Below are 10,666 nucleotides of genomic sequence, written 5' to 3'. Positions count from 1 at the left end.
AATCCTGTTTAACAACTGATTCATCACTGTCTCACCATGAAGACAAGCTACCTGTGGAACAGATTGAAACAGAGGAACTTTCTGAACCACATGTAGCTGAGCCTGTGAAAGTACACATGGAGGGAGAAGTACCTGACGAACACTTACCTGAAGTTCAAGAACCTGACGCTGAGGATCATCTGGTCGTTCAATCTGAGTCATCCACAGGTCCTGCAAATGTCAGCTCACCCTATAACTCAGTTGAGGCTGAAATATTGCCCAGGCGATCAGATAGACAGCGTCAACCTCCTAGTCGTCTAACATATCCTGTGTTGGGTAAGCCACTTATTTCAGTAGTTCAGACTCTATTTCATAGTTTGGCAAATGTGTACACTGAGGCTCTCAGTCAAGTTTTTAATGTAAATATTCAGAAAAATTAATTCAAGTAACCATGCAACGGGACGTGCAGGAATTAAAGAGGGGAGGATGTAACCAGGATAATTTTTCTATATTAGATGTAGTTTAGTTATTTTATTTTCTATTTTGTTAAATCTAATTTTATTTTGTTTTATTTAAAGATCTAATTTAAAAATCCTCCTTTGTTTTATGTTTTCGACACTAACCGGGCGAGAGCAGGGTTGTTCTCGCGAGGGTTTAACGTCATGTGACAGCTGCACGTCAGTCCTAAATTGACAGCCACTGCGTATATTGCTGCTAAATCGCACCTTGGGTAGCAGACGCTGTGGGACTTTGACGTGCAGGTAGGCTTGGGTGTTGTTCCCAAAGCGGTTTTGCTTTTGAATGTCGATTATACATCAATCGTATACCTCTGTTAAATTACAGACATATGGTCGCTCATCTGAACGCTGAAACGATCTCTGTTTGTCAAAAGAGGAACTGGTAAGTGTTGCTCGGGAGCTAGAATGCTAGCGCTAGCCTCCCAGCCTGTGATTACACACCTACATAAAAACACATTTGGATTGAAATTGCATGTAATTATGTAGGCTCAGATTCGATTATTAAAAAATGCATGTACATGTACATTGATTGTCGGGCCTGTTTGCGCAGGCCAGGTGTGTTCCAGATCCCACCCCCGCTCGGAGTAGCTGAAGGATCTGGGACACATTAAGAATTGTCTGGTTTTTGTTCACTGACCGGACTGGCGAGCTAACCATAGCGGATTCAGAAAGTCACCCATAATCTGATGAAACATCTCCAAACCGGAAGGGAAATTCAACCAACCACTTCACAGCTGGAACTAAAGGACTATTTTTGTTTTTTCCTTCTCGTCACCGACAGAGACTTCCTCGGTTTAAGGAACTGGACTTTAAAGCTGTGAAACAATTTGTATATATTGTAAATATAAATACACTTCATTGATTTTGCACTCTCCAGTTGTATGTGTCTTGCAATTTGCCACTACCTCCAGTAGACGAACCTGGAACCTAGTTTTTCACTTAGAGTGACGTTGATTTGGTTTTTTAATAATCTTAAAATGTAACTCGGGTTACATGTGCACGAATAGTTTTATGTATTTTCCAATTTTCTTTTCCCTGGAAAGCACATGAGGTTTGCTATGCAGGAAATGCATCAAACAAATAAAGTTTGATTTCATTTTAATTATAAACACGTCTAACTTACTGGTGATGTGAAACATGACAAATCACAAATGTCTACCCTTTCTTGTGGGAATCTTTGGGTGATTTTTCTCTATAGTTTTGGTTACAAACAAGTACAGAGGAATTTGTTACAGCGCACAGATGTACATTTTGGGGATCAATGTAAAAAATGTTGTATGCCTACAAATAAACATGAAGAACATAAATACTTGATGGATAGAAATAGTGCAATACAATGATCAACCAGTAGATGGAGACAACACAGCATGCCTCAGACAGGCACGGTTTTCATGGCATCAAATAAAGGTGGATTCATTATTCAGTCAGAGGAATCATTTCTGACCACACAAATCCTGCAGGAGATGAAGTGGATTTAAACATGGAAGCTTCAAGTGACAGTCAGACATCAGAGGGGTGACGTTATGACAGACGAATAAAAATGGGATCTAAGTACACAAGACCTCCCAAAATGTACCCCCTGAGTTTTCTTCTAAAAGTGTGAATCATAGAGGAGACTCATCATCGTCGTGTTCCCGTGTCCCTTTATTGATCAGGACTGAGGTAAATCAGAATGAGAGCCTGAGCTGGTGGCGTGCAGCCGTCAGTAGAGAGCAGTAGTGCTCTGTGCTTTTGGTGGCCGAGCGGAGCTGCTTGTCAGTAAAGATGAGCAACACTCTGCCCACTGACCCCTCTGACCTTGCAGACTGAATTAAACGCGTGGCACAATGCAGGCGCCGGTATGATGGGACTATCTCCGAATCGTGGCAGACTGTTTTTCGCCAAGTGATCCATTTAAAAAAGTGCGTGACCTTCAGTGTCTTCGGTGTCCGTGGAGTCTGGTGCAATCATGGCGGATTACGAACATCCTCCCTGACATGATCTCCCCCCTGTGTCCCTTATAGGTGGAAACGCATTAAAAGCAAGTTTGCATCCCATGTTTGACGGGCAGCGCTGACAGGAGAGTGGGATGGTGCGAGGAGTTGGCCACAGTTTTGAGAGAAACCAAAATAACAATTATGTCTGTCATGAGTACAGTCAGAGGGTTAGTGATGTGAGGATATTTCCTCAGATGGACGGTGACAGCCACAACCAACTGCAATTATTATCATGCAGTCCCTGTAATTTGGCGGTACAGATTGTTTATGAACCTTCAGCATGGATTTCCTAAGATCAATAATTATAATTGGACTGAGCATCAGTGATGGCTCAGTGTGAGCTGACAGGGTAGGTCTTCCAGCCTTTGTGCTCGAGCTTACGGCTTTAAACAATCGTGTCTTTGTGAGTGCTCCTGCTTCATGCGCTGTGCATTAAAAAGAAAAAGAAAACTTAGACGATGAAAAGAGGCGATGCCTTGAACGTTGAGTCAGCTGCACGAGGGTGGTCTGTGGTAAATGACATTTATTACGAAAAGAGCAATGTACTGCACCTGCCAGCTAATTGTTCCCATGCTGACACTCTGGATGGGTGTGATCTCCCCTTCTAAAGCTCTGCCTTCAGATGTGCGGGCGTGATTTAGGAGTGGCAAAGACTGAGAAATGCAGGGAGCCGGAGGAGGCATGAGACTGCTGATGGCAAACGGCGTCTTAATCCAAGCAGAGCTGATTTGCTGTTCTAATCCCTCAGTGATTTCCATCTGTAATGTGAACTGCTGGGGATGCCAAAGGATTTGTAAAGGTGGACGGCGACTAGCTCTCCCTGTCCACCCTTAAAGGTATATGTAGTTCATGTTTTTTTGAAGTGGGCTTTGTGTGGAAAGGTTGTAAATAATTAATAACTTACTTGTTGTAGGTAGCTCTTTAACCAGCGAAGGTTTAATTGATTAGTTTATTTTGAACACAATAGGGAAAAATCAATAAGTAATAAATAATAATGAAAACAAATAAGAGGAATTAAACAGTCTTTACAATAGAACTCAATATTGTGTCTGAAATGGAGTAGGAAGAAGCATAAACGTATTAAATCCTGCTTCGGTGCCTTTTCATCAAAGCTGTCTGTATTTTATGATGTTAGTGATTATCCATTATATATTATATAAACACTAATCTACCAATAAATGACAGTTCAGTATATAACAGTTCAATATAAAATAATCTCCATCCATTTTTATCAAGCATATATGCTGTATATGATATGCTTACACACATATAAAGACACACACATACATGTAAACATTATACACATCTATATACAATAGGTAGACATGTGTACATGTGTATTTTTTATAAATTGACCAGTCCCTTCTCAGCTAAATATTTGATTGTATTGTCTTTAAACCTTTTATTAAAACTGGACAGTCCTGTGTTTCCACACTGAAACTACTGCATACTTTTACTCCACAAATGGAAGTACAAAAACATTGTCCTCATTGATCTACCACTTTTCAGATTTTTTTCTTCTAAGTCTGGTGTGTCGGTTTAGGTATTTGTGCAGTTTCGTGTCAAACCAGATCAACAAGCTTTAGAGCATCTGACTTGTAGAAAGACATGTCAGCATGTTCTCGAAAGCCTCTAAAGTTTGTTGATTATTATTTATCGTTGTTGCTCTTTTTAAAATGAACATAATAGTTCCAATGCTGTTTAGGAAAACTAGGATCTTTGACTAGCTAACAGCTAGTCTGTGTCGTCTTAAAACGTTTAATGTTTGATCCAGGGTTCAGAGTAGAATAGAAAAGGTAAAGAGTTTATTTGTGAGGGAGAGGGGAAATCTGCTGAGGGGAAACAGGAAATGCTTTATTGTATCCAGGTGAGTAGTTAATGATGGTTCTGACCAGAATAGTAAAGTCATGTTTTTACTGATCGTGTTTTCTTTCTTCAGGTCTGGAGAGGAGGGGGGGTCAGGAGCCTGAGTTTGAAGTCCAAGGAGGGATTCCAGGTAAGTGTATGTATCCCAAGGATGAGTTTGGGGAGAGAGCGGCCAGGCAACTGGGGACAGGCTGAGCTGAGTTGTTCCTTAAAAAGGTTCTTTCAGAAGTAGATTGGCGAAGAGATGTGGGCAGTGGAAAGGGAATTCTCTAGAGAGCTCTGTAAGGGCACACAGGTAAATACAATTAGCTCAACAATACAAATTACTCAGGTGGTTATATGCTGCCATCACTGTGTGGCATTCACTGGTCCAATAAAAACTCACGGTCCAAGTCAGCCTTAAATGCGCTAAGGAGTAATCAGCTGTCATAAAAAGCAGCTGTTCAGCACCAGGAACGCCCTCTCAAACCCGTCCTGCAATAAAAGTGATAAGTGGGAAAACAGCAAAAAAACCCAACAAAAAACAGTCTAAATATGGGTTGCTGCCATTCAAGCTTTTCTATTTCTGCAGACCCCAACTTCAAAATGCCTGAACTGTCCCTTTAATGCCATAAATCTGCATTTATACTACGGTACACATGCAGTGCCAAGCCTCAAAAGGAAACTAAAGAGAAACCATTAGTGTCTTGTCCTTCATTGTGATTCTCAGTGTGCAAAGTGCACATAAAGGTAGTGAGGGAAAGTGGGATATTGGCTATGTGAAGCAGTGAGCAGAGATGGATGAGACAGGCGAGGCAGAGGTGAGGGGTGAGTAAGACAGAAATACGAAGCCAGAGTCTGCAGATGGGAGGAGGTGAAAGTTGTTGCTTAGGATGAGAGGTGCAAAGGATGTGTTATTCCTCTGATAGCTCAATCACATGCAAGCGTGAGCCATTCTTCCTGAATAGTTTGACTCGAAGCCTGGTATCAGTTGTGAATCAGATCATTTTCTGGTGCTGCACGATGTGTGTATGTGTTTTTTTTTCCACTTTGAGGCACTTCTTTTCTCCTTCCTCTTCAAAGGGGAATAAAAAAGGAGTCCTGTTGCATTCATGTTTGAGTAAAATAACAAGCTAAATTTCATTTGTATGATTTACTCAGCTGGAGACGTGAGGTAAACATACAGACAGAGCGGCAGCGCTAACATGCCTCTACACGGACCGAACTCACTGACAGCAATGAAAATGGATTTCTTGAATATTTTCCTCCGTGCGACTGTGGCTGATAAACAAGATTTTGAAAATGCTACAGAACCGACGGATGTACATGAGTCTTTTGTAAAAAAAAACTGTGTGAAACTGTTTTCAAAGAGAGTCAGATTTTTGTCCTTTTCAGACTTCTTTATAAGAAAAACATTCAGTTAACCAGTCTAATTAGGCCCTTTAATCTGTTTTCAATGCAGCTTTTTGACTTTTAGATAGACAAATCATTTGCATCTCTTTCCCCATAGATTAAACTAATGAAATGGGAACAAACTGTGCAACAGTTTGTAAAGTGTAAGCTTAATAGCTAGCTTGTTAATAACAAGATATCCTGCTATAGGGGTCCCTTATTAGCTTCGAAATTTCACAAACAAATTGGAACCAACCAGTTACAAAATCGTAAATTACTATCTTGGTAGTAAGCTACTATATTTGCAAGTATAGCTAACAAATTGTGGTAACAAACTGTGTGAAAGGTTGCTGATAGTAACAAAATCATTAGCTTGCTACTGACTAACTAGTTAGTATTATAATTACAAGCAATTTGAAATTGTTCTTTTGCTAAGTCATATGTTACCTTGCACAACCCGAACATTTGAGTTTAGAAGTATTTTCTTTACCAGAGTGATTAATAAGTCAGAGTTAAGTGGGCTAACAAACAAAACATTCTTCTGAAAATCATCAAGAGCAGCCTACTGGACTGAAAGTGAGTGAAAAAGAGGTCCGAGTCAAAAAAAAACAAAAAGCAAAAACACTTTGAAAGGCCTTCTTTCCGACAGCCTGAACAAATATTGATCTAGATCACTTCAAAAGATTACAGAAAAGTCTGCCTCCTTGGAATCAAAATCTAAAGACATCGTCACTCACGCATGCAAAAATATCCAGACTGGAAATAAAACTTGCAGATGAACATATTCTGAGCTATTTTGATTTTTATTCAATCAAACAAATTGGATTTATTTCAGCAAGTGCTAAACACAATCTGGTAATTCTAGATTTTTTTTACCCTTCCTACATTGTACAGTACTTCATACAGTGTTAAGTAGTGTATTATTATCAATATTATTAATATTAATATTATTAGCAGTAATGCTCAGTTTTTGTACAGAGCTTTTGGAACTTTTAGTCCTCAGGAAGTCTCTCATTTTCAGTAAACGTTTTTTTTTTCTCCAATCTCAAACATTATGAGTGATTTTGATAAAATCTGCTGACATTTAGAAATTACATCTCCTATAGTCCCTGAGTAAAAGCATAAAGCATTTTTTCCATCACAATATAAGATAAGATATGAGACTTTTGTACAAGTCGTCCCTGTTTTATTTTGCATGGCTGATGTTCCCTCATTGTGGGCGCGATCAGCTGTTCTTCGTTACAGAACGTCTGAAGCAATAAAGGACATTTTTACCTGTGGGTGTTTTTATTATACTACACTTTTATCCGAAATGAATTGCATTTAAGAACTATGGAAGACAATAGAGCATCACGTAAGATGACAAACTAGATGAAACCCCAGAGACATCCTTAAAAAATGTAGCGAACACAACACTTTAGATGTAAAAAGTGGCGGAGGACATTTGCAGGGCATTAATAAACCAGAAGAGAGAAAATGCCTTCTTGTTTTGGATTAACCACATACTCTTTCTCACGCTCGTGCTCGAGCACAAGTCATACAAGATAAAAAATGTGACACAGTTCATCTTGACAGTGACTGTTTGCTTTACTATGACAGCCATTCTGTGGATAGAAGCTCATCGTGGCGTGTGTGGGGCTCCTGCAAAGAATAAAGGACGGTTATTAAAAAAAAAAAAAAAAGGCCAGGAACGTGTTACTGAGAGGAGGCGGGGTGCCCAACACGCCTGGCATCTCAAGGTCAGGAGCAATGCCCTCCGACGGGAAGTGTTGTGAGGAATGGCAATGTCAGTCAGAAACCTCCCTCACCTCACTGGCCCTGTCAATTTGCCAGCAATAATTAATCTCTCTCCGGTTAAATATAAAGATTGTAAATCACAGCTTGAACCTGCGCCATCAGGGGGGCCTTCATCTGTCAGCTGCACACCTTGGTTAATGGCCTTTTATAGGCAGAGCAGCACAGCAGCCACCTACTGGTCCTTGTCATACTTTCTTTCTCAGCAGAAGATCATATTTGTTGCTTTTATTAAAAGCACAAAGGTCCGTTTCCTCCACAGTTGATGGACATTTCAAAATATTATTCACACACAGTCAGCTGTAAGTCACAAAGTAAAGAAACATCCTCGAGCTGTGATTATTTAACTTTTCTCCCTGGCAGGCCATTGTTACACATAATCAAACCACACTCCTGTCTCTGGTTACCTCTTTGATGTATTAATAATGGCACAGCTCCAAGTCAAAATGACCATCTTGCTATCATAACTGGAATCAAAGATTTCAAAAATCACATTCCTACTCATAAAAAATATATTTCAAGGCCTCCAAAACTGAGATTGTTTTATAAAAAATTTAGTTTAAGATATCTTAAAAATCCGTGGGAAAAAAAGTGGCAGTTTTAATGTTTGATGGCTATGTGTATGGCAGATCTCCATATTTAAATTATTCAGAGTAAACAAGAAGATTTTATAAATTGAAAAGGGTTTTCTTTCCAGCCACAATCAAACCAAAACACACGAATGGAAAAAGGAGGAAGAATGACTTTTGAGATTCTAGATTGCATTTTGACTGGGAAGAAAAGAAATGATTGCTTTCTGGTTTGTAGAACATGTCTCTTATGATAAACTGGCTTGCCATATTATTGCCCATTGCCATGAAAGGCTGGCGATTGTCTGTCTGTTAGCAAAATATCCAACCAGTGGATGTATTTTATTGAAACTCTTAAACAGTCATCACTGGATGAACATCTACAACTGATCTTGTTTCTGAAGCCAACCTGAACCAGCTAATTGACCTTAGCAAACACAAAAGTAGATATAACTCAGTCAGTTTGACAGATATTGAGCTGAAGCTTGGTGTGGTAGTAGCTGAAAGTAATCCCCTATAGATACTGTAAGTGCTAACAGATCACATAGACAATATGCATTCCTTTAAGGAAATGCAAACTTGATGTCTTGTATCTATTTCTGGCTCGTGTATTTTCTTGTAAGACTTCACAGAGTAAGTCCATGAAAATGTTGTGAACACTATAAATCTTGTTGGCCACGTGTATGCTACGGTAGCAGAGTCGAGTCTCTTTACCTTCCTGATCAATTAGAATGAACTCTGGCTGTAACGGGTCGTATTAAGTTGAGTCTTTCATCACTTGTATACTTCTCTGTGACCCACTTTGCGGGGATAACTACATCTTCACACCGATGCTTTAACGGCACCCCTTCCTTAAAACCATCCCTTCCATCCCTTCGGGCTTTGCTTTAGATCAGCTATAATAAAGATGTCTGCTTGTGTGCTTTCAGGGGGTAAACTCTGCTGTAGTCTTTAAAGGAGCTGTTAGCACCGCTCACTGTTGTGCTTGTTAAATGCTTTGTTGAAAGTTCGACACTCCCAGCTTCTGTAGCCGCACTCAGAGCCTCCAACAGTTACTTAAGTCATGAGGCTGTTTCATGCTGGGCCCCCATGGGTGAGGGAGGAATGACGAGCAGAAGAGGCAAACAACAAATGTGGGCACACATAGTCACCTTTAAAGTGCATGCGAGCTCCCTGATGCTAGCGCCGCCATGCTGCATGACTAATACAGCCCGCGAGTCACTGTTTCTCCTCAATGAGTCCCTGAGAGCTGAATTAATTGCCTGTCATCGTGGTAGCTCTCACTCTCTCTGTCACACGCACACCAACATGCATGGCATGATCAAGATATAAATAACCTGAGACAACATGGCATTTAAAGGAGAGGCACGCATAAACACACTGCGGAATATCCAGTGGAAGCTGCTAACTTTGGGTTCAGATCAGACATCTAAGCCACGCGCACAAAACGGAAACAATCACAGCTGTGAGGAGGCAGCTTAAAGACACGCTTTAATATTTTTAAAGCCTTCAGTTCATGCCAGGAGTTTTATAAGAACATTAACACTACTTTTCTTATCTTTGCAGTTGTTCAAAATCACAGCAACCAAAGTTGAAGTGTAAATATCCATCTGCTTTTAAGACTAGGCTTAAGACTTTCATTTTTAATAAATCTTTTAATTAGTGTTGGTTTGGGTTTCCTGATCTATTTTTTTTAGCTCTGCTGCTTTAGGCTCAGACTGCTGCAGGACAAGCTGACCACATTTCCTCACTCTGCTGCTGTCTTTACTCGCTCTACTCTCCATGTTTGTACATGCAACTATTACCACATTAACCTGTGTTTTTCTTTGTTTTATGTCCCATAGAAACTACACCCTGAACAGTCTTTCTGTGATGTCTGTGTCTCTTTCTTGTCCTTTTGACCCCCAGCCGGCCGAGGCAGATGGCCGCCCATCCTGAGCCACTGAAAGTTTTCTTCCTGTTAGAAGGGAGTTGTTTCTTTCCGCTGTCGCCAACGAAGTGAGGATTCAGCGCAATGTTCTTTAAATAAACTTTTACTAATTGACATTTCATAATGCCCTGTATGTGATTGTATTTCATTCTAATAAAAACTGAACGGACAGTAATTGGATTTATGATTTGTCCTTTTTTTTGTATAGTGCCCTGAGATGACTTTTGTTGTGAACTGGAGCTAAATAAACTAACTGAACTGAACTGAACTGAAATATCACCTTTGGTAGAGCTGTGTGCGGTGGTTTTCAGTTGTTGGTACCTTGCCTGCAGTAGACATTGATTAGAGCAATCTCAGTTTGAAGAATCAGAGAGAAATTTAGGTTTTAGGAGTAACCATGAGTCCAACATTACGAGTTAGGTTAATGGCTAGTCAGATTGAGGCTCTATAGCAGATTTTAGACATCTAAAACTATTCAAACCTCAAGCAAAATATACTGACTTCATGTGACTGCTCTTTGGTAAACTTTCCAACCACCTCACTGTTGCACTAGACAGTTATCTACACAGATGTTTGCGGATGTTTGCACTGAATATCAGCCACGATGGAACACAGTCCAAGTGTTAAGCATGCCCAGTCACAATAACTTTATATTGCAACAGT

General features: G+C 40.0%; 1 long non-coding RNA gene across 1 annotated transcript; it reads left to right on the top strand.

Annotated features, from left to right (window-relative positions):
• The first annotated feature begins 335 nt into the window (after positions 1-335).
• Positions 336-1,671, top strand: LOC108242059. The gene is made up of 3 exons (XR_001808839.3): positions 336-740; positions 823-879; positions 1,048-1,671. It is a non-coding gene; the product is annotated as an uncharacterized LOC108242059 (long non-coding RNA).
• Positions 1,672-10,666: the final 8,995 nt, after the last annotated feature.

Source organism: Kryptolebias marmoratus, linkage group LG9 (genome assembly GCF_001649575.2).
Source record: "Kryptolebias marmoratus isolate JLee-2015 linkage group LG9, ASM164957v2, whole genome shotgun sequence".
Lineage (NCBI taxonomy): Eukaryota > Metazoa > Chordata > Actinopteri > Cyprinodontiformes > Rivulidae > Kryptolebias > Kryptolebias marmoratus.
The sequence above is the reverse complement of the archived record's forward strand: the minus strand, read 5'-3'. Positions and strand labels throughout refer to the sequence as shown.